At 41.9% G+C, this 27,732-nt stretch overlaps 1 protein-coding gene and 1 pseudogene across 1 annotated transcript in view; both read right to left on the bottom strand.

The window, feature by feature from the left end:
• The window catches only part of GRIP1 (glutamate receptor interacting protein 1), a 660,770-nt gene that overhangs the window by 450,301 nt on the left and 182,737 nt on the right, over positions 1 to 27,732 (bottom strand). The window lies entirely within an intron of this gene.
• LOC119876755 lies at positions 16,953 to 18,079 on the bottom strand (annotated as a pseudogene).

Genomic DNA, 27,732 nt, shown 5'->3' on the forward strand with positions numbered 1-27,732 from the left:
GTTTGTTTCCTAAACTGGTTGGTAGATACACAACGTTATAATATTCTTTATACATACATTATAATTATCTTCTCTACATTCATTATGTAATGAAATTATTAAAGCCTATCCTTTGGGAAAAAATTGTGATTATAATGTCATCTCTTTAGAAAAAGGCAGGAACAACACCTATATTCTGTACGTGTACGCTTTTAAATGAAAATAAATCCACCAGAAAACCAAGTGTGGTGCTAAAGATACGTCACAGGATAGAAATGCCTCACAACTTTTTGTAGAGTTGTGAGGTAATGAATATAAAAGAACCTACCATGTTGCTTCAGCAGTTATTCAGTGAACATCCTTGAAGTCAAATACAGATTGCTAAATGAACTAAAACCTACAGGCACACATGCAGAAGTTGGTAGTAAGCAACACTAAATTTTGGAACTCCAGATGAAAAGAAAAACATGAATGTTTTTTAAAAAGACTTATTTACCAGAGAGAGAGAGAGAGTGAAGGGGAGGTGCATTTGGAGACAGAGAATCTCAAACAGACTCCCCGCTGAGCAAGGAGCCCAATGTGGGGCCCAATCCCTGGACCCTGAGATCATGACCTGAGCTGAAATCAAGAGTCTGGCCTCTTAACCCACTGAGCCACCCAGGCACCCCAAGAAAAATGTGGTTCTTTATTTTTTGTTTTTTTAAGTGGGCTCTATGCCCAACATGGGCCTTAAACTCACAACCCTGAGATCAAAAGAGTCACGTGCTACGAACCAAGCTAGCCAGTTGCCTTATGGTTCTTTATTTGAATACAAATATGGGAATAGAAGAAAGGAAGAAGTGACTGGCAAAAAATCAGATACTAATAAGTATCACATAATCAATCTCAACATATCGGCAATAGAAAGGCAAACTGCTTAAAAATCCAACCTGTGGTTCACTTAACTTAAACAAAGGAAACTAAGTCCAAAGGAAATTTAGTCCATTCGAGATGCTATAACAAAACACCACAGAGAGGGTAGCTTAAAAAAAAAAAAACAAAAAACACTTATTTCTGACAGCTCTGGAGGCTGGAAGTTCAGGATCAGGGCACCAACGTGCTTCGGGTCTGGTAGAGCCCTCCTCCAGGATGCAAACTGCACACTTCTGGCTGTGTCCTCACACAGTGGACGAGGGCTAGGAGCTCTCCGGGACCACTTTTCTATGGGCACTGATCCCATCCATAAAGGCTCCACCCTTCATGACTTAAGCGCCTCCTAAAGGCCCTGCCTCCCAATGCCACTACCTTTGGAGTTAGGATTTCAACGTGTGAATGGGTCAGGGGTGGGGTGGGGGAGATTACTGACAGGAATATTTGGACAATGGCAGCAGTAAAATATGGAATTACTTAGAATTTCACAATAGAAGATGGGGCGGGGTAATGTTGACTATGCTACTGATAAGCATGATCAGGAAGTGACAGGGGAAAAAAGTCTGTGCTGGTAAACAGGAGTCACTGTGAAAATAAAGGACAAGGAAAGAGGGTTCCCTTTAGAAATATTACAGAAATGAGGAAGATAAACAGGTGGGGAGAGGGCTCACTGAGGCATTTTTTGGCAAGCATTTTGTATGTCACCCCAACTAATCTTCCCCAAACTATGAAATGTAGATTTTTTAAGATTTTATTTATTCATGAGAGACACAGAGAGAGAGAGGCAGAGACACAGGCAGAGGGAGAAGCAGGCTCCCTGCGGGGAGCCCGATGGGGACTCGATCCTAAGACCCTGGGGTCACGCCCTGAGCTGAAGGCAGACGCTCAACCACTGAGCCACCCAGGCCTCCCTGAAATGTAGACATTAATCCTGTCTGTACATGTGAGGAAATCATACCTTTGTCAAATTAGAAAAGTTACCCCAAAGACACAAAGTTAATAGCCAGGGCTTACAGCCAGATATATCTGACCCAAAGCCTAAAATTTGCCTACCATGTCATCCCAAGAATAGAAAAGGCTATAAGATATAGTTGGGGTGAAGGAAAGAGGGGACCATGATCTACCCCCAAATGGTGAAACTAAAGAATTACAGATATCAAACAAAAATTTTGAGTCCTTAATTGCAGCAGTTATTAGGAAGATGTGAGAGCTAAAATCATCTTTCGAAGCAGACAGGTTGGACTAACGCTAAGAATACATGATGCTCCGTGTCTCATTGACACACGAGACATAAATAAATCACCAGGAGTGGTTGGGATAGACCTCAGAGGCTTCAGGGCAGGGCAGGATGAACCAGGGAAAGTGGGCCAAAATGTACCACTTGTCACTTACAAAACGATCCTTGTGCAGGGAGTCTGGAAGGCTCCCAGCATGATGCTAATACAGGCTACGGGGTCCGGAGGTCGAGGTCAGCAACTCGAACTTTCACCAGCAGGCAGGCTCTGTCCCTCTGGAGCTTCAGGGACACCACACAAGTGCATCTCTCTTGCATCTCTTTCTACAGTTATTTATGCACATGGCTCACCCTCCTGACGATGTTTCTGGACGCTTGGCAAGGGCTACCTCTTCCTCATCTCCTCTGCCTGGGCAGCCTGGCCTCCGGGCCTGTACTTCATAGCCACTCAATATTTAGTTGAATCAACCCCTGCCCACGTCAGGAAGCACACCTGCTGGGTGGAGAAGCAACCGTGGTTTCTGTTGAGGGAAATACTAGGTCACTGGTCTACTAGCATTCTTCAAGAAACTGCCGTCGGTTAGTGGCTGAGAAGAACCCGTGGACCTACTTTTCCAACTGAATCGCGTCGCTAACGGGGAAAATGTTTTGTCAAGGGAGGAAAACCGGTTCAAAGCTGTAAAGAAGGAAGGATAAGTGTGTAATTTCTCTAAATGAAAAGGCACAGACAACAAAGAGTCTGTTGCAGCTGACCTGAATTAACATCTTAAGAAAATATAAATCATCTGGCTGAGGAAGCCAGAAAATGTTCCAGATTGCAGATAAGAAGTCAAGCTGATGAGCATAAATGGCAAAGAAAGTGGCAAAGAGTTGAGCGGAATGAAAAGTGACAGATGCGCTTCACTGAAGACAAATACAAACTAATGACTAAAATATAAAAGTACCAGAGAGCACGATGGACTGCGAGCCGTCGGTAAGCATCCAGGAAAGCAATGAAGGGCCTAAACTCCGAGGCATTTTTCTGAACACACAGACCCAAATTTCCAAGTAATTCTCAGGCAGCATTTTGGAAGAACGACATGTACTATTTTCCTTTTTTTTTTTTTTTTAAGATTTTATTTATTCATGAGAGACACAGAGAGAGAAGCAGAGATACAGGCAGAGGGAGAAGCAGGCTGATGTGAGACTTGATCCCGGGACCCCAGGGTCATGATCTGAGCCGAAGTCAGATGCTCAACCGCTGAGCCACCCAGGCGTCCCTATTTTCCTTTTGCACCAAACCTGAATCTGCGACTCTGTCTGAAGACGGCTGGGGTAGAAAAGGATCAGGAGAGCAACAGCTAAAGCAGGGGTCTCAGCAGCACGGCCCAGGGGGATGACTGTTTGCTGCGGGGTGCTATGGGGTGCAGAAGGTTAAGCATCATCCCCGACCTCTATCCACTGGCTCCAGAGGAAATCTGATAAGCACGCGACAGAAATCAAGATTCCTTGAGAGAGTTGTCGCAAACAGGCATCCGTTAGCCAAATTCCAGGACTGCGCATGTGGTTACCATCGACGGTCTCTGTGATCTTGACCACAACACAACCTTCTGAGACTCATTTTTTTTTCGTGTGTAAAAAGGACCTATCTCCCAGCCTGGGTGTGAGTGTTAAAGAAGGGAAACAGTTGGAAAGCAACCACTGGAATTGTAAGTGGAGGAAGAAAGGTTTCCTGGGATCACCCTGGAGTGCAGACTCTTGAAAAATTTAGACAGTGTTGCAGTTTCTTAGCCATTTCTTTCTTTCTTCTTTTTTTTTTTTTTTTTTTTCCCAAACAGAACCACCTTATGAAAACCTGTGATAATTGTTACAGAACACTTCTCACTTTTTCCCCTGGTTAATACATAAGGGCTATATATTCTTGGAATTCACTCAGGACCAAAAAAAAAAAAAAAAAGGCGGAGGGAGAAAGCACAATCACCAAGATACCTAGGAAAGTCCTGATCTATCAGTACTTAGGAAAGCAGATCTCGGGTCAGAACACCGGAGTCCAGATGCCAGCACTGTGCTCATTAGCTGTTCCTTTGTGCCAGTTTTCTCCTCTATAAGATCAGATAATAATATTACCTACTTCATAGGGTTGTTGTAAGGCTTTAAAATAACTAATACCTGTAAGGTACTTACAAGAGAGTCTGGCACACAGTAGGTATCCCTAAGAATTGGTATCACCATCATCATTGTCATCATTTGTCCTCAGGATCGCACTAGGCCAAGTGGCAGGAACCTTAGGCCAGGGGACCCCCCACCCCAGCCTGAAGTGTAAAGATGGCAGAGTTAAGCTTATTTATTTCATCTCTTCTCATAATAGACCCCTTATCTCCATATCATGCCAGGCAGTGCTTTTGCTGAGAGACTTGAAATTAAAATAAGATTGAGCAATGTTGTCCTGGGGCCGGGGATTTTTCTTGAACTATTCACATTGGTACAAAATTTAGCACCTAGCCTGCTGGTACACCTGAATCCTCCATCCGCTGTTTCTAGGTTTGCTTCCTGGTGCCACCAGAATGATGCAATCTTCTGAGTTGTGGTCAGCAGGACCTCTGTCTTTTTTCAATGCATCCCATCTGTGCATAACTGTCACGTTTTCAAGCTACCCGGCACCTGCCAAACCCTTCCACTAGGTTTGAGAGATCAGTAGTTTTATGAATCTGCCTTCATCAGAGCAGAATCCAGAAATATCAAATTCCCACACTCCCTTGCAGCTAAGATACAAGCATTTGTACTAGATTTCGCTTGCCAGTCACATACTCCTGAATCTTCGGATGCAAACAAGCAACTTAAGGAAACAAACTTTGGAAGGAGTCCATCTCGCTGGCTTTGTGGCAGCAGAGGCAGCCGGTAATCAGGGGCAGCTCGCCCAGGGGTTTTCTCCTGTGTTCACTGGGCAGCAGCAGTTACAATTTACCCATCGGGCTGGTGTTGATGCAGGCTTTAGGGCTGTTCCTGTAAGTTTAGATTCAACTACTGTTGTATGTTTGGACTCCAGCCTTCCCCACAACTCTATGAGCTACCTAATATCTTTATCATCAAATCCTTTTCTGGTTGATCAGCCCAACTTAGTTTGCTTCCAGCTACATCTATGAGTAAAGTTTGCATGTGTGGATGGATGGATGGGTGGACAGATAAATAGACAGACAGATGGATCTCCTGTTACAAGACCTGCTATTTAAAAATGACAAACACTGGGGATCCCTGGGTGGCTCAGCGGTTTAGCGCCTGCCTTAAGCCCAGGGCAGTCCCAGGATCCAGTCCCACATCGGGCTCCCTGCATGGAGCCTGCTTTTCCCTCTGCCTGCGTCTCTGCTTCTCTGTGTGTGTGTGTGTCTCTCATGAATGAATAAATAAAATCTTTTTTAAAAAATGACACTTTGATACAGTTGATACAATTATGTTTACCCTAAATGTGCAAAATTTTTCTCCAAAGTTTTCAATAAATACAGCTTCTACAGAGAAGGAAAGACTTATTAGTTTAGGCCTTTGCGGTTGACAATAATACTTTGTCATTGTAATTAATGTCAAGTTTACCTTATCAATGATTTTTCTAGTTAGCCAAATAAGCCAAATTAGCCAAATTTTTCTAGTAAGCCAATAAATAAACTACCCCAAAACTTAGTGACTTAAAACAACAGTTTTGCTATGCTCACAGATACAGTGGGTCCAGATTTGGATAGGGCTCAGAGGAGATATCTTCTTTCTGTTCCACAAGTCTGGGACCTCTGGAGACTCCCTTTTCCTTGATCATCCCAGTTGCTTAGCCTGAGCTACTCAAAGACTAGGACTACTGACTGGAGCACCTACAGGTTTCCTGGCTCCCTCACAATATAGTGGCCTCAGGGTAATCAGGCTTGTCACTTGTCAGCTAAAGTGTAAAAAGAGGACAGTGCATTGCCTTTCATGACCCATCCTAGAAGACACATACCCTATTGTTAATTCCAGGAGAATCTACTGGCCAAAGTAGTCATGGGCCTGCCCAGAATCAAGGAGAGGGGAATTGGACTCCACCTCCTAATGGGGAAGTGGCAAAGTTGAAGAGCATGCGGGATAAGATGTACTATGGTAACCATAGTATTATTTTTTTGGAAAATAAAATCTGCTGCAGTGACGCTAGGAAAGTGGATTTAGAATCTAAGTGTTAATTTAAGGGTGTCTAGGAGTCACAGACATTTAAACTGCTGGGGCATTTTGAGGCTTGATATTATCATAATACTCTGCATCTGCTATAGGTCTCAAAAGGATAAGCTGACTTTCTCAATTTTGCTTCCTATTTTCATCCATCAGTACATAATTTGACTATAGAACACTCAAATGGAAGAGTCTGGTGACTACCTATATTCTGAATACTAAAGTATCTCAGTAATAGTCCAAATTAACATATAGTTTGTGTTTTCTTCCAGCTTATCCTAAGTCTCTGGTGCTATGGTTCCTCTGCAAAATAGTTAAAGATCCCTTGAAAAATCCTGTTTTGCTTTCACAGCAAAGTCATGAATATAAAGTCCTTTTGACGATAAAAGGATTTTTATGATGCTCATGTATTTCCTCTAGTTTTATAGATGGAGGCGGTTGTTGATAATGGCATGATAATTTATATCATATTCACTGAGCAGATCATTGCAACTGAGTTTTTCATTGAAAAATTCAATTACATGTCTCTACATTTTAACACCACTGCCATAGGATGCACTGAAATCTTTCCCAAGTCCCTTCTAGGCAAAAATAGGTTCTGCTACGTAGAGTCTCTTAAGATTCTTGAAGGACATTTCTCCTCTTCATCAGTATGTGTTCTAGGGGAGACATACACTGTTCCAGGATACAGGCTCATCAGTTATTCTCTTGGTAGGTGTAAAACCTTTGACTGTCTGATTACTAAGCTAACACCTGGGAGCTACTACTCTTAAGGTACCAAATCCTTCCAGAAGAAAATATATCCACCATTTTTAAATGTAGTGTTCATTGGTTCCTTAAGGTTTGAGCTTGAGTCTTACCCATTGATGCCCAGTTCAGCACACTTACGTAGTGTTTGTTCAACAAATGTCTGTTGGCAAGAATTGTATGATTACACATTACCTCTATGAATATATGGTTCATGTACAACAATACTGACTTTTTAATATTTAACTAGGATTTTAGACTTTTAACTTCTGGTGTCTGGCATTCTATGAGATGATCATTAATATTCACATTTGAAGATCTATTACACTTCACACATACATACCTTATCTGTATGCTACAAAGTTAAATCCATCAGAATTGGTGATAAGATCCATGTGACAGGACCCATGTCTATCTTACACATTTCTTGCACCTCCTAGCATAGTGCCTCAAACAGAATAGGTATTCAATAAACATTTGTGAAATGATGCAGTGATTGATTAAATAAATGAAAGAATGGTATGTTTGGATCTTAGGTCTCCCTGTCTTGTTCATTCATTCTCTCATGAACCATTCTCATCCTAAAAATTAAGTTGGTAATACCCGCATTATTACAAAATAGGACCTTGCCTTCTTTAGAAAATAATTGGCTCAAATTCTTAGGCCTCCATCCCCAGAAAGGTTTTAATTTCTATCAGCAAATTATGTAAATTGAACTAGGTCCCCAGGAATGGTCCTTGATTGGACTGAACAATTGCAAGTGCCACACTGATACGTTAAATGAACAGGAAGTGACCAGAATGTAGTTATCTAGCTGCAAAATTCCATTTTCACAGAGTTCCTCTATGATTGCTAGGATTGCTAGGGCTCACCCATTCCACAAACTACTTTCATAAACACTACACAACCACTATAAAAATAAAACCCTGGCATTGTGGTTAGTTAGATAGTAATTAAATTCTATGCACATCCAGAATTTTGCTAGTATGTACATTTTAATAATGAGGTTGTCTTAAAGGCTGTTGAAAGGTAGTGGAAGACTTCATTGCTTAACCAAAGTCTGCCAATTATCCTTTAACTTTGCAGTTTTACTAGGCTCAATCATCCATCATATTGTGGTGTTTTAACCGGTTACAAATTAAACAGGAAAAGTAATAAGAAAAGAAAACTAATTTTCCTAGACTACCCTAATCCTGCCAAGCATAAAAATGCACTTAACTGAGCAAACTGCTGAGAGATTAATATAGAATTTGTGTGCTACTAAAGCAATCATTATAGCAGCTAAGTTCTGGGAATATAGCCTCTGCAAAAGTGAAGGGAAATATCTTTTTCAAAAATAGTGGTGCAATAACATTAGATATTTATTCTCTACCAGTGTAAAAAGGATTTTATTAGTATAACTTCATTTAAAGTCACGTATGCAAATCTCCAGTGTGTCCGTGAAGAAAATGTCTCAATGGCTAGGCAATTTAAATTACAGTATTAGCTAAAAGGAACAGGATGAACATTTAACTTAAAACAAAGAAATCTGCAAAAATGATAATAAGGATCAAGCGGAGCTAAAAAAAAAAAAAAAAACAGCCTATCTAGCTGCTTAAAGAAAAAAAATCTAGTTAAGTTATAAAGAAAATCAAGGTTAAAGAACATTTTTATTTCAGACAATTCTTTATCACTGTCCTCATTGTCATCATCATCATCACCACCACCACAACTATCCTTTACCAAATGTTTACTCTATGACAAGCACCTTATATACATTTTCTCATTTAATCCTCAAAACAGCTCTGAGTTCAGTTTTATTATTACCTGTGCTTGACTCTTGAAAAAACTGAGGCCCAAACAGGTTAACCAGCACAAATTATTTGCCTCAACCTTGTGTAAGTGGTAGGTTCCAATTCCAAGCAGTCTGATTTCACATGTCCTCATAATTATCATCTGTCTAGATATTTCTGACCCTATGTCTGATGGACTGATGGGCACAGTAGCTATCAACAGAACAAAGCTGTCCGGCAGCTCATGAGCTACATGAAGCTTAATAAAACAGGTGACTAGTTTTGGGTAAATGAAACTTTCTGGTTCCCAAATTCCTCAAGGAGGCAGCAGGACCACGCTAGAGATTTGCAACTGGCCAGTACCAACTGTTGGGGAACAATCTGGACATTTATGAGGAGGTGGGATCACAATGATCGTGGGCCACTCTTGTGGGCATTTGGTGGTCAAGAGTAGGTCACAGAGATTGTAATGAGAGGACAATTCCACTAAAAGAAAAACTGTCCTATGTTCTGCATCATTTTCCAAATGTTCCACCAGCCATTCAGATATTAGATAAACCCTTTTCCTAACTATTTGAGGCTGCATATTAACTCTTTTTTCACATGTAAACACGAAGTACTTTGCTGTTTTAATACACAATGATTTTCTAGGAATGCAGCTATAGGGTATGTGTATATGTGGGTGGGCTGTGTGTGTATGAATGACTCTTGCTTCATTTTGAACTTTATCAGTAATAGTTCACCATCTGGGAAAATTGTACCATTGACCTACTGCCAATTATGGTATTTGAGTTGCCAATATAACATACCTGAATCTGAAAGCATTTGTGGCTCTTCCATTTCTGGTGCTTCAATGATACAGGTACAAACATCTGACTACTTCATATGTCTTCCAGAGAAGTCATACTCAAGCATTTATATATTGATACCGATGCATATACACTTTCATATGTTATAAATATAATTTATATTTATATAAAAAACTTTATATTTATATAAATTTCATATAAATTATTTATAAATATATAAATTTATATAGAAATTATATATAAATTTATATTTATTTTATTTATTTTTTTTAAATTTTTTTTTATTTATTATTTATGATAGTCACAGAGAGAGAGAGAGGCAGAGACATAGGCAGAGGGAGAAGCAGGCTCCATGCACTGGGAGCCCGACGTGGGATTCGATCCTGGGTCTCCAGGATCGTGCCCTGGGCCAAAGACAGGCGCCAAACCACTGCGCCACCCAGGGATCCCTAAATTTATATTTATATAAAAATATATAATTTATATTTATATAAAAAACATTTTTTTAGATTTTATTTATTTATTCATGAGAGACACAGAGAGGCAGAGACATAGGCAGAGAGACAAGCAGGCTCCATGCGGGGAGCCCGATGTGGGACTCGATCCCAGGACCCCGGGATTATGACCTGAGCCAAAGACAGATGCTCAATCACTGAGCCACCCAGGTGTCCCAATTTATATGTAAATGATACCTAATTTTATTTAAGTATACATACGTAATTTTATACATACACATTTAATTTTATTAGACATTATCTTATTTTAATTTTCCTTTACATTTCAGAGTGTGATATTGATTTTTTAACATATATATCTGTTGATTATATTATTGGTGAAATTTATTTTAAGTCACAAAATTGCTATTACTAAATATTTGTCAAAAAAGGGCGCACTGGTTGTGATGGGATAAAGAAATTCTGGACGAGGGTATCTAGGGTATCTAGGGTCTCACCCAGCTTTAAAATTTGACTTCATCCTATTAAATAAAGCCATTAGCAGGGATTTTTCTCTACAAAAGTGACTATAGTCAAAAGCAAATAGCACACTCCCGCTTACTTAGCACTACTGCTCAAAAAACACACACTTATATTTCTGGAACTTCCCTAATTTGCAAATTTGTGTAACAGGAAGTGCCTTTCTTAAGCTATGAGGCAGGAAATGGCATTCCACATCCATCCCTGCATATCCATTTTCTTCCTCTTAACCTACACATAAAACACACCTGGCAGAGAATCAGGTGGATTAGAAAATGAAATTAGACTATGCTTATAAAATAATTTTTGATGAAAAAATATTAAAAAGTGAGTGAGAGGAGTAACAGAAATAATGAATGGCACGTGGGAGAAATGGTGTGGAGTTAAAGTAATCTGATGACTCTGTACTGTGGGCCAACATAATAGAAATATGCAGAGGATTACAATGAAGTATCATATTTTAAATAAGGGAGAGTTTAAAGTTTCCTCCGTGCCTCGCCATCTGGAAAGTTCCCTTTGTCACACAGTCATTAAACAGGAGTTCAGAACTTTTTTCAGAGGGCTGTGAGTGGCCTCTCTGAAGTCCCTTCTCACCTTCAAGTTCAGCCAACTAAACAAAGGTGGACTGAGCACTCAGGGCAGAGCACCGGGCTGGGTGCGAGGGAGGACGGCTGTAATTAGGAGATTCCTACATTCCACATTCCGGGTGGACACATATATACCTAAATCTGAAGTAAGGAAAACTCTGAAAAAAGATGATGAGGGGCACCAGGTGCTAAAGGAGCGTGGGAGAGGGAAAGATTCATTGCAATGGGGGAATCTGAGAAGGCTTTTTTGGCCAGGGGTGGGATCTAAACTGAGCTGGAGGGAAGAGAAGAAAAGCTTTGATAAACAGAAATGAGCAGGGAAGGGGAGGAAGCCCAGACAAAGGAAACAACTTGAACCAGGCTCTGGGAGAGGAGAAGACATAGGGGCAGGGAGTGATGGCATTGGGGTGGAAAAGGGACACGGAAGGGGGCCTAAATAAAGATAATATTTGAAATCCAGGTTGAGCACTGAGGCTACGTTCTGTAAATTGAACATTCATTAAGCAGACTGCTCAAGCACCTGCTATGTATCTGACTCTGTTTTAGGCAGTAGAGACGTAGCTGAAAACAAGGCAGATGAAAATTTCATGGAGCTTATGTATTTGGTTGGAGGAATGCACAAGATAAATAAGAAAGAACATACAGTGTGTGACAGGATGAAGAGTATTAGGGAGATGAAGGAAAAACGGAAGAGGACTCGGAAGCCTCCAGTTTAGAATGTCCAGGAGAGGCCACACTGAGAAAGCAGCATTGCAACAGCAGCTCCTAGGAGGGGAATACACGGAACGGGGATTCAAGAACAGATCATGCCCACCACGTAACTCTTAGAATGGCCAAAATGGAATGCCGACAATACCAAATGCTGACAAGGACATGGAGCAATGGGAACTGTTCGCTGGGGGAGATGCAAAATGGTCCGGCCTCTTTGGAAGACAATCTGGACGTTTCTGACAGAACCAAACATACTCTTAAACCCAGAATCCAATGACCACACTCCTTGGTCTTTGCCCATAGGAGGTAAAAACTTACATCCACATGAAAAACAGCACACGGATGATTCTAGCAGCTTTATTCATGGTTGCCAAAACTTGAAAGCAGCCAAGACATCTTCCTTTCAGTATCTGAATGGATAAACTGTGATGCAGCAGATAATGGACCAAAAAGAAACGAGCTACTGAGCCATGAAAAGACATGAGATTACCTCATGTGCGTATTGCTAGGTGAAAGAAGCCAATCAGGAAAGGCTACCAGCAATATGATTCCAACTACATGACATGATGGAAAAGGCAGGACTACGGAGACAGTAAAGAGATGTGTGGGTACTGGTGGGCAGAGAGAGAGAGATGCATGGGCAGAGCACAGAGGATGTTTTAGGGCAGTGGAAATACTCTCTGAATGATATTGTCCTGGTTGACATATGTCATCATACATTTGTCCACACCCACAGAGTGTGCCACAAGCAAGGGTGAACTCTAAGGTAAAACTATGGACTTTAGGTGATTATGATATTGAATGTAGGTTCATGGTTGGTAAAAAAAAAAAAAAAAAAAAAAAAAAAAAATTACCATTCTGGTGAGTGATGTTGATCATGGGAGAGGCTCTGCATGGGCGGGAACAGGAAGTATATGGGAAATCTCTGTACCTTCATCTCGGTTTTGTTATAAAATAAAACTCTCTAAAAAGAGTCTTTTAAAAAGAGATATTGTGAACACTACAGCATCAGATTTGCGTTTGGGGGTGATAGCTCCAGAAACGATATGGATCACTGATCTGCGGAGTGTATTGGGGGTGGGGGTGGGTAACTAAAGAAGCAGCAGAAATGCATCGTACATCATACAGCATTCAGGATTTCCAGCTACACAGCAACGTATAAAAACATGCCTACAAATGATAAAAGTGGTTATCTTTGAGACGGAGGAAGGGAGAAAAGGGAGGAAGAGGAAGGAAGGTGATATAGGAAAGGGTCTTCAAGGGGCTCTTACTCTTTTTATTGTTCTCTTTCTTACACCAGGGAGGGGTTACCTAGGCATTTGCTATATTAATCCCTATTTCTAGTTGCATGTCTGAGATAGTTCACAAAAATTAAAAAAAAAAAAAGACAACCATAAATGCGGAAGGTAGGAGTAATTAAAATAATTCCTATGTGATTACATTACTATGATTACCATTTACGATCACCAGGCACTAAGGGATACCCAGGAACCACATCAACTAATCCATACCACAACCCTGTGCAAGGGAGTCTGGTTATTCTCTTTCTTGTACAGGTAACAATATACGTGCGGCGCAGACTAGGTAACTCAGACAAGGCCACACAGCTAGCAGAGCAAGCCACACGGTCTCCAAACCAAGGCAGCAAAGTTCCAAAGACTGTACTTAAAACCACTGAACTAAGTAGCCTCTCCAAAAACAAATAAAAGCTTGAGCGGGAGCACACTGAAGAGTGGGGGGAGGCTGCCCAAGATGACAAAACAGTTAAGAGGTAGTGTCAAGGCAAAATGGGTTGAAGCGCAACTAGCTACAAGATTCATTCATTCATTCATTCCTTTTTTGTTCAGTGTTCAGCCTTTAACACATACTTCTCAAAGCTTACGTGCCAGGGTCTATTCTAGAGGCAGCAATGTAAGGGTGGATAAGGCATCTTTGGGCAACAGCAATGTGGTGTGGTTAGTGCCACCATAAAGACAAGTGCAGAGGGCATGGGAGCCCCTGGGAGGCCCACCTGGAACACAGACTTCAGAGACAATTTCAGATGGCTAAGGGGGAAACCAACTGAGCAGAGGCTGAGGTGTATGTGGATGTGTTTACACCAAGGCTCAGTTGAAGAAATGCACGTGGTTCATATGAGGAGAGGGAGGGGGGCTCTAAGTATTTGCAAAAGATGAAGCAGGAGCGGTGAGCAGAGGCCCGTTCCTCAAGGGCATGGTGGGCCATCCAAAGGTAGGAAGGAGCTAAGGACGGGTGAAATTGAGAGCAAACTTAGTGTGCAAGAGAGGGAGCAGAGGAAGCCTGAGCACGTCACATCTTCTAGAACTGGGGGTGTAACATCATCTGCTAGGAGAGAGGGAGGTGGAGCCCGGAGAAAGCTTTAGGATAGAGTAGGTCAGAAATATTCATGTTAATTAAACTGACAGGAAATTAACAGGGGACCCAAAATAAATGCAGCCTGACAAAACTGAGGACGCGGTGAAGGCGAAGTGCCTTGACGTTGGATTTGTCGGTCAGCGCACACGTCGATCAACATCACGGTTGGGGGATCCCGATCCATTCTCAAGCATTTAGGAATGGAAGCAGAGATTGCAGGAATAACCAGGGAATAAAGACAACCAGGCTGTGCATGATGGATTGATTCTTGGACTAATTTTTACATTATCTATAAGGATTCAATGGCTAGTAGTCATTAGGAACATAGACTAATGAGCTGTTTCCAACTCAAAGAGAGCTAATTTTGTAGCTGGAATTGAGCAAAAGTCACAGGAAGAAAATGCCCGCCATGGACAGTAAGTAGTGGGAACATGGAGGGACACATATAACTAATTCATAGTAGCCAGAAATTAGCCAAATGAACCCCAAAACAATGCTGTTCCGATTAACTGATCTGAACCATTCCATAGGCAAACCCTTAAAAATTAAGTAGACTTGGGGCACCTGAATGACTCAGTGGTTGAGCATCTGCCTTGGGCTCAGGTCGTGATCCCCGGGGTCCTAGGATGGAGTCCCATGTCAGGCTCCCTGCATGGAGCCTGCTTCTCCCTCTGCCTGTGTCTCTGCCTCTCTCTCTGCATCTCTCATGAATAAATAAATAAAATCTTAAAAAAAATTAAGTAGACTTTTCATTAACGGCTCTTAAGGTTCACCCGATGTGTGCCCCCCTACAGGCACCATTTCCAAGTAAGTGGTGAGATGAGTGAGAAAAACATCCCCAGTTCGCACGGGTGGCTCAGTACGAGCAGTCGGGTTTTCAGGCATAATTTCTGCTGCTCTTCTGTTCTCTTCCTTTCCTGCAAATGACAAGGGTCTCACTTAAGTGGGAAAAGGAAGATCAAAAGGGTTTTCACTTCTTTCCCCTTCATTTACTAATTCCTGCAGATTTCACTCCCACTCCAAATGGGCTATCTGATGAATGGTAAAGAGACTTCCTTAAAAAAAAAAAACACACACACACACACAGAGTAGGAAGAAATAAAAAAAGAAGCAGAAGCTTTTGTGTACAGTAGTGGCACAGAACTCCCTTCTTCTCAATGCTAATACCAGGGGGACAGTTTTAAGCCTCAATCTGTAAAGATGTGCTCTGGGGTTCACAAGGAAAGTAAAGGGTAAAATTCTTAAAGCATAGAGGGAGAAGCTGTAGCTACTAATTAGCTCTAATGATCTGAATGCAAATTAATAAATCTCTATGCTAAAAATTACATGCATATATAATTGTGACTTTTATAACTTCAGAGCTCTACTTAACCCATTACTTGCTTTTTCCTTCCCAGGACCTGGAGGAGGATGGAGAACTTTTTTTCTCTGTATTTTTTTTTTATTATTATTAAAGCTGCCATCCAAGATTTTATTAGTTTCAGGTGTACAGCACACCTGTATTCACTTTAATTTTTCTTTTTTTTTTTTTTTAATTTGAGTGTAGTTGACACACAACGTTACAGTAGTTTCAGGTGCACAGCATAGGATTCAGCATCTCCACAGGTGATGCTGTGCCCTCCGCAAGTGTAGATACCGTCTGTCGCCAGACAGCACTAAGACCATACCATAGACCATGTTCCCTACGCTGTGCCTTTTATCCTTGTGACTTACTCATTCCCTCCCTGGAAGCCCGTATTGGTAGAGAGCTCTTCCTACCACCTTTCCTGCACCATCCATCCATCACATGCACCACTGAGCTTTGCAGCTTTTGAAGATCTTGTTAAAAAGAATCCAAGGATTGCAGAAATAAATGAAAGCCCAGACATTTTTGCAAAGGGCGGGGGGAAGAGGGGCAAGCACAAAGCTGTGGAAGACAGTGCAGCTTGGAACATGCCCAGCAAAAGTTGCCTACTCAAGAACTGTTGGACCCCCTGAGAAGAAGAAAAACTTGACATTGCGTGGCGGTTGGCTATCAGAAATAAAAGGCGGGTAAGAACACAGCTCTAACAAGATGGTCAGACGCCAGCATTTTCGTCAACAAAGACCGGAGTGGTTGTCAGGATTAACTGAGATAATTAATATGAAAAGGCCTGTGTGTACCTGCTACACAGCAGGTTCTCAGAGAAGGTCCTTTCGTCCGTTCCTCCACGCCATCAACCAGGGAGCCTCTAATTCCTATTTCCAGTCCTTATTGATTCACTTTTTGTTTGTCTTCCTCTGTGTATGTGGGTTTTTTTTTTTTTCTTTTCCTATGTATACTACTTTTTTTTTTTCCTATATATGCCCCCTTCCTCTCTTTTCTTTCTTTTTTTTTTTTTAAGACACATTTATTCAGCATCATGATCAGACTATTACATTTAGCAATCAACAGCATGGGTGCAAAAAAAAAAAAATCTACATTAAAACCCTTTGTTGGAATGCGTTACACTTTCCACAGAACAGAAACTGAAATAACCTGTTACACAACTAGTCACAAATACAGTCCTCGAATTTTTTGCCCATACACATAAGTATTGTCTAAAACATGTCTTCTTTGTAGCAGCTAGGCCCTGCCACCACCTGCTCGGCTGAGTTCACAAATCTGTTGTAACCTGTAGCTTCCCTGTCACTTCTCTGGCTCTCCTCTCCTGCTAAGCTTTGTTTCCTGGCAGTAATTAAAACCTTCTGCCATTGCCATAGCTGCTGCTGCTGCTGGAACCGCCACAGCCACCTTGGTTTCGTGGTTTGGCAAAGTATTGGCCTCCACCACCATAGGGGCCAGGGCTTCTGCCTCCAAAATTTCCTCCTTTCATGGGTCCAAAATTTGAGGATTGATTGTTGTAATTGCCAAAATCGTTATAGCTTCCGCCACCTCCAAAGTTGCTTCTGTCATTACCAAATCCGTGACAGTCATCCCCACTGCCACCGTATCCACCACCACCTCGACTGCCACCGAAGCCACCTCGACCACTGAAGTTCCCTCCACGACCAAAGCTGTCATTCCCACCAACACCACCTCCACGACCACCACCAAAGTTTCCAGAACCACTTCGGCCTCTTTGGCTGGGCGAAGCTCTAGCCATCTCTTGCTTCGATAGGGCTTTCCTTACTTCACAGCTGTGGCCGTTCACAGTGTGGTATTTTTGAATGACAATCTTGTCTACAGAGTCGTGGTCGTCAAAGGTCACAAAAGCGAAACCTCTCTTTTTGCCACTGCCTCGGTCCGTCATGATCTCAATCACTTCCGTTTTCCCATCCTGTTCAAAATCATCTCTTAGATGATGTTCTTCAGCGTCTCCTTTAATGCCACCGACAAAAATCTTTTTCACAGTTAGGTGGGCACCGGGTCTTTGAGAATCTTCTCGGGAGGCAGCCCTCTGCTTCCACGACTCTTCCGTCCACCTCGTGGGGCCCGGGTTCCTGGCCGCGGCCACCTCCTCCAGGTGGCGGGGGACGACCCCAAAGCCTCTGGAGCGCTCGGCGTTGGGCTCTCTCCTGACCACACGGTCCGGAAGCGGCCCCCAGCGCTCAAAATGGCTCCTCAGACTCTCGTCGGTCGTTTCGAAGCTCAAACCTCCGATGAAGAGCTTCCGCAGCTGCTCGGCTCTTCGGGAGACTCTGACTTAGACGTGCGGGCGGGGGGAGGGGAGACTTTACGGATGCTTGCTCGGCGGCGTCCAGGGCAGAAAGGCCCTTCCTCTCTTTTCTCCCTGATTCTTCTCATGCCCTCCACCGTGCGCACACAGGCACCCTTTAGTTCCTCTGGGGGCACGCGGAAAGAACAGGTATTGAACCTCAACATCGAACACTGACCAAAGACCTGAACCTTGAGCCCGACGGCCTGCACACCCCGTGGAAACCCTTACAAGGCCACCCATGCCCTAACGCAGACGTTAGAGCGCCCGAGCCAATGCTGTGCTAATACCGAGTGCAAGGGCAGCTAGGCCTGGAGAGCTGGCCGGGGCGGGGGGGGGGTCCTCAAAGTCACCAGAGAAACGCTGGCTGCCAACACATGGGAACATCGCACTTGGGGTCTGACAATCGTGGCGCAGGAGAAAAAAGTAAGAGGACCCAGTGGATCTGATCTGAACCAAAAGTCATGTCGGGTCATTGACTATGTGATCCCAAAAAGCTGCCTAACGTCTCGGAGTCTCAGTTTCCTTAGCTGTAAAGTAAGGTCAGTGTGAAAATCACTTAGTCAATACATCTAAAGCACTGGGAACAGTGTCAGGAACGTACCGGGTGCCAAGTGAAATACTAATACTAATCATAATAGCATTCTGCTTATTTTATAGTTTGCTTTTCGGCTCCAAAAGCACCTTGCTCGGCTCTCACTTTGGCTGTTGTCAGTACTTGTTCCACTGCCATTCTCGGCAAGGGTCACAACTACAGAAGCACCTGCACTGGCTTCTGGCTCCAGAGGGTAGGGAGACAAACACACAAGCAAGGGGAGAAACAAGAAGCGGGAGGAAGGGTCCGTCCCCTCTGTCCCCTTACATCCCACCGATCACCAAGTTATGTGCGGCCTTCATTCTCGCCCTTTGTGGCCTTCATTTCTCCCCGCTCCATTCCACCCTCACTAGCCTGGCCTTTGTCCTCTGTCCCTCAGATAATGGAAAGCACCATTTCCTGGTCATCCTGCCTGTCCTGTCTCTGCCCCTCACAGCCTTCTCCACGTGAAAACCCAGCATCACATCAGCGTCCTCCGGGGGCTCCCCTCATTGGCCCCAAATGGACTCCTCCAGGCTTGGTCACACCACGTGTGCTCCCCTGTCCCCCTCATAGCTCTGCTCGCCCTATTGCGTAGCCGCCGGCTTTCATCTTCACCCTAGATTATACATTCCCAGTGCCCACCCTAGATGATACATTCCCAGTGCTCATCAAATGACCCCACCCATGGCAAGCGCCCAAAAAATGGATGCTGCACCCACAAACTGCAACTCTCTGATGCAGACACAGAGGGACAGGGGCACGGCCCTCACCACATTTACAAGGGATTGCATCAGTGGGCACATTTATGGGAAACTGCCTCCTCTGTACAAAAACTGAGCCTGATGAGAGACTGAGGGCTTTCCCACCTTGGAGGGGAAGGATGGTGGAAAGGGCTCCAGGGTCTCCCTTTCCTGTCTCAATGATTAAGAGCTCCCCACCAGGAGGACTTATAGTTAGGGTAAACATATGTCCTGTCTGCACAGAAAGGCTCTGCTTTGTCAACAGCAATGGTGTCCCATTTCACTCGGAATGATGTCCCAGTTCAGATACCGTATTACGTGATGGCGGGAAAGGGCAGATTGGATTTGAGCTCTTGTCACCTTCCAGCTTCGTGACCTCGGTCAACTTCTCTAAATTTCTCATTCTCCATCTACAAAATGGGTGTCTACTTCACGGGATTGTGCAAATTAAGTGGGACATAGCATGCAAAGTCATGAACCTAACAATGCCTGGCACACTGCTCCAAGGTGGTAGCTACTACTGTTATCACTGGCCTTCATCACTGATGTGGCTGTGTGGACAGAAAAAAGAAGGCAATCACTAAATGTCAACCCTCCAACACATTCTGGCAACAAATTGATCAGGTTTTTAACTCAAACCACATATGAGTGCCTTCTGTGCAACATTACAATTGCACTCGTAAGAGAGAAATGGGGAAAAGCAGGACAAAAGCCTGCATGCTTGACCTGTGTATTCTGTTAATAATTTAAGTGAGACCACTTAGCGCTTTCGCTTACAAGAGGGAGCAGAGACCCGCACCTCCCACTGCTATATCAGAACTCTTGTCAGCCGCAAGAGAATAGAGCCTGTTTGAGAAATTGCCTCTCTCCAGCCTCTAATAATAACATAAAGCATATCAGTGAGGATCTATAATTGGTAAGCAAGGTTAAGACTAGAAAATAAGACTCCTACTTTCTAGAATCTTCTTATAAGTGATACATTTCTCTTAGAGGAATCAGAATCAAAATACATAGAAATAAAAAGAAAAAGGGATGCCTGAGTGGTGCAGTGGGTTGTGTCCATCTCTTGGTTTCGGCTCAGGTAGTGATCTTGGGGTCCTGAAATCCAGCCCCCTGTTGGGCTCCATGTTTAGTGTAGAGTCTGCTTGGGATTCTCTCTCTCCCTGCCTCTGCCCCTCCCATTCGAGCTCTATCTCTTTCTCTCTCCCCCAAATAAATAATCTTTTTTTTTTTAAGATTTTATTTATTTATTCATGAGAGAGACAGAGAGAAAGAGAGGCAGAGACACAAGCAGAGGGAGAAGCAGGCTCCGCGCAGGGAGCCTGACGTGAGACTCGATCCCAGGTCCCCAGGGTCACACCCTGGGCTGAAGGCAGTGCCAAACTGCTGAGCCACCCGGGCTGCCCATAAATAAATCTTTAAAAAGAAAAGAAACAAGAAGAAAGGTTAATGCAGATTCACATATTATTATTCAGCAGAATTGACACCAATTGGAAATGGGGGAATCAAGAAATGCAAAAGGTATAAGAAACAGAAGCTTAAGAGACAAAAATTATCAATGGATTATAAGAAGAGAAGTTACAAATATCACATAGATCGAGCTTAGTCTTGAATTCAAGACCTACTCAATGAATCGCTGATGCACAATTTCCTGGACCAAAAAGTGAGAGAAATGGGGGGAAAATTAATACAAAACAGAAAATAAAACAAAAAGCAAAATATTACTTGTGCAAGTAGTTGAAGAAGATTTTGAAATATCATCTAAATTATGCATCATTCATACCAATTATTACTGCCTCCAAGTCTTCTACTCTTCGAATCTGAGGCATCTTTTACGTAAAGAAGAGGGTAGGGTCAGGTAGCAAAAAGAAGCCATTGCCCTTCTTGGACTTTAACAGAGACTTGTCTTAAAACACATCATGAAGACCTTGATTTTCCCTTGTAGGAGCTGGGTGCTTAGACGTTTGCCCTGGACTCTAAAGATGTGCTGTAAATACCAAGGCTCGCTTAAAACGGAGTATAAAACTCTTCATTGTGAGGGGTAGACCTTCACCCACTGAGATCAAAACCCCAGGAACTCTTCAGAGAGACTCAGCACCCAAAAGCAAAGGACACTCAGGATCCCTTTGCAACTAAAAGTCTCAATGGTGCCCATGCCACTCAAGAAGGTTGCAACAGGGGAGAAATGCCAGCGGGCAGATTTCTACAGCGAGAACTAGCCACTCTTGCTTTCCTCCTGTCTATTCCTAGCAGGAGCTAGTGCCCAAAGAGCAGGTGGGATGAGACATCACAGGGAAGGCAGGGAGAAGGAGAAGACAGTTGATGAGCCAACCTCCACCTCTCAAGTCTCCCAGGTTGCATAATCCACGTCCCACTCTGCCACCCAGGTGCCACCTCAGAGAAAAGGAGAAGAACTCTGCAAGACTTTAAATATCACTTGAAGTGAACGAAAAGTGACTTAACTTGTTCTCTTGCATGGGCAAAACTGTGAAGAAGTGGGGAATGGAGACTTAAGGGCCATGTTTAGAGAAAATTAAAGTCATGGTACGAGACTCGAAATTTCACATCCTCCAATACAGGGGGGCCTGGGGGGCTCAGTCGGTCAAGCATCTGGCTCTTGGATTCAGCTCAGGTCATGATCTCAGGGTCTTGAAATCGAGCCCCAAGTAGAGCTCTGGGCTCAGCCAGGAGTCTGCTTAGGACTCTCTTCCTCTGCCTCTCCCCCTGCTCACACTCTTCCTCTCTCACTCTCTCAAATAAATAAATAAAATCTCTTTTCGAAAAAGAGAGAAATTGGAGATAGAACACCGGGGGTGGGGGTGGGGGTGGGGTCACAGTGTAGCTAAAATATACTGAAGGCCTTCAACAGCCCCGCTACTGCAATACACTCTATGCAATCCTCCCCACAACCTCCTGACGTGACATGTATGCTGTCCTCCCCACTTCATGAAAAAGTCCAAGGTTTACAGAGGTGAAGGAATGTGTACAAGGTCACACCTCTGAACGGTGGCAAAACTGGGATTCAAACCCAGAGGTCTCTGATTCCCCAGAGGCCAGGCTCTCTTTTCGTTGAAAGCAGAATCAAACTTCATGATGTCAACACATGAAAATCAGAGGGGGAGAGGCCGAGCAACAGAATTCTGGTGTGTGCTTCACCGTGTGCACTATGAACACGCCTGACACTGACTGAGGTCTCAGAATACCTAAAAACTGAACTTTCAGAATCCTAATGAAGCGATATTGGAAATAAGATTATTTTTATTTGCAAGGTTTATAGAGTTTGTTTGCTACCTCCTCTAAGCAAATATTGAGCATGTGTACGAGCGCCACAAGGTATTATGAATATTTTAGCGTGGGTTCTTTCTAACTCAAGTGAGAATACTCAACTTGGAAGTAAATTATTAAGCTGAGAGTTAATTTCAAAGCTGAATCTGGTCCTTGATACAAACTAATTGTGGAAAGAAAAAATGATCCTTACATCATATAGTAGAGGCTTTTAAGGTAACAATGCTCCTAATATATAGAATAAAATTACTAGTTTTAAAAAGTGAAAAACTGTGCATTTGGACTGACAAATTAATAGTGATCAGTATCTTGAATGCCTTTTCAATTTCTGCTTACTCCTCAAGCCCAATTACAACCTCTCCACCACAATAAAAATTCTCTTTTTTGAAAGCAAGTGCAAGAGATTTCCCTACTGAAAATGTGTTCACATTCCTAAGCTTAAAATCTCAACGGTTTTACAAGGGCAGACGCCTGAGCCTGGCTCCTGTCCCCAGCACTCATTTGTTCTCCCCTCTATCTACTCTAGAAAGGGGAGATCATTTTGGGTTTGGGGCAAAAATAAGCAAAAATAACAAGATAACAAAAGTAACAATAAAAACAAGATAATAGAAATAAGAAAAACTAGTATCTATATACCATTCATTATATAGCCCCGAGGACCCTCTGATAAATAATCTCATTTGACTGTGACAATAATACTGTGAAGAGCCACAGCAGGTATTGTTGTCCTTGTTAATCACTGCTGTTCCCACCACTTCTCTTCTATTTGACGGCATATACATGAGGTCTCAACAGGTTCAGGGAGTTTTTGCCAGGTAACCCCCCTCAGTGAGAGCTGGAACAAGGAGTCCAAGTCTCCCTGCGTTCTTTCCACTGACTTCACTATCACCCAGTTGCCACTTGCTAGATACGAGGTGAATTTCAAATCTTGAAAGTTGGGGAATTGAGAACGCAAAGCAATTATAATTGTGGTGTATGAACCACAATTGATCTTACCCTTTGTTTCTTCAGCTTTGTTAACTATGTCGGCATAGGAGATTAAATTGCTTTGAAGACTTTGCCTTAGGAGTATGACATATTTTAATAAAGCTTGGCATTTCAAATCTAACAGTACTCAGAAATAATAAGGACTACTAAGATATAGAAATTTTTGAGAAAGAATTAGAATTTAAATTGTAATTATTAATGATAAAATTTATAGAGAATTTTAAATGTAAAATTGTCCATTGTGGTCTCAATGTTCTCGTGGGTAAAATGTGCTAAGATGGTACCTACTTTATAGGTTGTTGTGAGGACTGAATGAGACCCTGCCTTAAGGTGTTTGAATATGTCTGGGACACCAAGAGCCCATTAATGTTAGCTAGTAGCTCATCATTTTAATGATAGAATAAGGAACTATAGAGACCCTCCTCCAGGTCTTTTGTTTTTCATTTTTTTCCTAGGTGTCAAGGATATTTGTATCTGACATTTTGTTGCCTTTTAACCACTTTGAAAATTCTATATACATTACTATAGACTGAATGCTTGTGTTCCCTGAAAATTTATCCTAACCACTAAGGTCATAGTACCTGGAGGTGGGCTCTCTGGGAGGTGATTAGGCCGTGAGGGTGGAACCTGCACGCATGGGATTAGTGCTCCTATAAAAGAGACCCAAGAGAAATCCCTTGCTCCTTCCACCATGTGAGGACACAGTGAGAAGACTCCCATCTATGAAAAATGGGCCCTCACAAGACACCAAATCTGCCACTGCCTTGACCTTGGACTGCTCATCCTCCAGAGCAGTGAGAACTAAATTTCCATCATTTTTAAGCCACTCAGGCTATATGATATATTTGTTACAGTAGCTTGAGTGGACTAGGACATACATTTGACAGTGGGTTTGCACTGTTGTATTTTATGTATTGTGTTATTCTAAGATATAAATCTTTGAAGAAACTAACCATTAAGATGTGATGATGGTAATTACAAATATTTCCTTATAAATTTTAAAGTTCACTTTACTAAAAGAAACAGAGAGAGGTGACTCCTAGTTAAAGTGCTTCCCCTGAACCAAAGATTTTTACCAATAAGACTGTGTAAAGATATTTATTCCTCAGTGCTTCTCTATCAAAAAAAAAAAAAAGCTACTTTAATTAAAAGTAAATTTAATTTAGATAAGGACAGGCCTAAATCAGCAGTTCTCTGTCCTCTGTGTGCATCAGAATCATCAGGGTTCTGGAGAGCTTTTATTTTTTAATTGAAATGTGGCTGACATACAATATTATATTAGTTTCAGGTGTACAATGAATTGTGATTCGACATTTATATACATTACAAAATGATCATCCATAATAAGTCATTACCATCTGTCCCATACAAAGTTATTACAATATTATTGACTATATTTCCTAAGGTTTTAAATAAACTCAGAGCCCAGGTCCTGCCCCTGATGATTCTATCAGTCAAGCGTGGGATTCAAGAACTAAAAAAAATTTGGGACATCTGGGTGGCTCAGGTGGTTGAGTGTCTGCCTTTGGCTCAGGGCATGACCCAGGGGTCTGGGGATTGAGTCCCCCATCAGGCTCCCTGCAGGGAGCCTGCTTCTTGCTCTGCCTGTGTCTCTGCCTCTCTGTCTCTCATAAGTAAATAAATGAAATGAAATGAAATGAAATGAAATGAAATGAAATGAAATAAAATAAAATAAAAATAAAATCTTTAAAAAAATGAACTGAAAAAATTTAAAGCCTACTCAGTTTATAGGAATGTGTACTCAGGGTTGAGAACCATGGGCCAAAATTAGATTTCCAAGCCCCTGTTTTGCTAATAGGAATAAAAATCTTGTTTCTGTGATGTTTTTCTACTGAACAACACAGTTGTTCTCAATCAGACTTAAAAGGCCACATTTGAACAAATCAAGCCATATTTTGATCTGAGGAATAGGGCCCTAAAAGCTTTGAAGATTGCATTTGAATAAGCATTCAAGTCTTGTATAACCACAGTAGGATGTTAATGAAGAAGTAATGCTAGAAAACACAGCTGATCTGGAGAAAAGTGAAGCTCTAAGAAGGAACATGATTCGTCTGTGGGAACGAAGCCAGCAGCAGACTCGTATCAAACCTGTCTCTTCAAACCCTGCCACACTTCTTCTATCGGAAGTCTACTCCTTTCATGTACACAGAATGCACACAATAATGTTTTTTTTTTAACAGTGTTCCCAATTTTGAAGAACTCTGGTCCAATACTGAACATTGTCTGTTCTATGTTATATACATTGAATATTTTAAAGTACATCTATAAAAGTCAAAGGGACTATACTAAATGGTCAGGGATGTAAGCCAAAATACATCCTTTGCTTCTGATAAGAATAGATATAGTGAACTGACTTTCAAATTTCAATAAGTCATATTATACTAATTTTCTCAAGTTTAATTTTATGTATAATATTTAAAGCATAAATGTGTGACACCTATGGGGCCTGGGCTATGTTCCTGGGTAGAGAATGATGGCAAGTACCAATCATGTATTATGATGTGCTCACCTATTTCATATCATTGAATCTGGAACCATGTTTGCAACGATAACATATATTGAAACAATATTATTGTAACAATAATGACTGCCACCTATTGAGTGCCTATCATATACTATGCATTGTATTACATGTTTTACATATACAGCCTTTAAGATTATTATATAAATTTCACAGATGCATAAACTGAGGCTTAGAGAACTCAAAGTGCTCACAAGTGCAGCCATTTGGTAGCAAAGTAAGGATCCCAATGCAGACCACCTTTGTCTGAAAGCCAATGCTTGATCTACAAATTTTTACTGCCTTAGAATAATTACTTTGAGACCATTCAAAATTCAATTTTGTTGGATGTAAAATTACATTAATATTTTTGGATAATTTTGAATTTAGGTATAATTGAGGTTGAAGAAAGCCCTAATTGAGAAAAAAACTGATGATGATGAAGATTAACACTGATAAAACCTGAATATAACGTCAAAGAATCTCCTTATTATTCTGAGTGACAGAGAAAGATGACACAGAGTTCAGAAGCAATACACCTGTAACTAAATACTATTATCTGCTCTGTACCTGAGAGTGAGCACCAGGGAATTTAAAATTAGAAAAACCGGCATAGAGAAAAAAATTTTAAATGCAAATAATTCAGATGATTGTAACTGGAATACAAATAAGTTTATTATACATGTTAATGGCTCAACCATCTTTAGATCTGAAAAATAAATTATGTGACTAAAGATAAATTTAGCAGGAGGGCAGGGTGACAGATGTGCCATGTCTAGAAAGAACTGCAACAGTGTGGGAATTGGAAAGAAGACTGTGGGTCTTTCATCTTGTAGGATTACCAGTGGATGCTCAATGACTTTATGATGTGTTTCTTAGAGACCCGAGTAACATCACAGAGAACATATGGATTTCAAGGGGAAATGGGGAAACAAGTAAAGTGTTGCTATCTTTTAATGTTGCTCTAAAAATTTTATATAGTTGGTTTTCTAGCAATTTCATGATAGTCGTAAGGTGCCTAGAAGTCATGCATGCTTTGATAAAGAGTTTTTTTTTTTTTTAATGGAATAAAAGTTGGTGGATCTCAAAGCAAGCTAAAGCTTTTATATCTCTGCATAAAGGTTGAGTCTCTGTTTGGAAAGCAACAGTCAAAAGTTCCAATCTTTTTTTTTTTTTTTTTTTTGAGATAATGCCAATGAGGATTCAAAATTCATGTAAGGCTTCGCATAACCTTACTAAGAAATGGTTGCAGTTATGACTCAGTGGTGCAGAAGCGCTCAAGGACTTAATGTAAATTTTATATATCAAGGACATGGCAGGACTGTCAGCCCTAGAAAAGTGTTCATATCTGAGTGGTCACAAAACCTTCAGCATACGCTTCTAGGAGGCTGCAGCCAGAAATAACCAGAAGGAATTTATCTCCCACTGGAAAAATGCACCAGAAGGGACTGGGGCAGTGCACTGATAGGAAAACTATGTCTGAAGGATTGGTTGCCAAAAATAGAAATGGGGCAACTGCATCCTCTGCATCATAGGGGATGGAAATTGGGATGCAGTAATCCTCAGAACACTGAGCTAGCCCTAATTCTAAAGGGACACATACCATAAAACTAGACCAGTAAGAAGGAAAATGCTTTAACTCAGAGGTTGTCCTTCCTTCTCTCACTTGGGAATGTGTCTTGAGAAAGAGCTGAAAGATGAAGACCCTCA

This window comes from Canis lupus, chromosome 10 (assembly GCF_011100685.1).
Source record: "Canis lupus familiaris isolate Mischka breed German Shepherd chromosome 10, alternate assembly UU_Cfam_GSD_1.0, whole genome shotgun sequence".
In the NCBI taxonomy this organism is placed as follows: domain Eukaryota; kingdom Metazoa; phylum Chordata; class Mammalia; order Carnivora; family Canidae; genus Canis; species Canis lupus.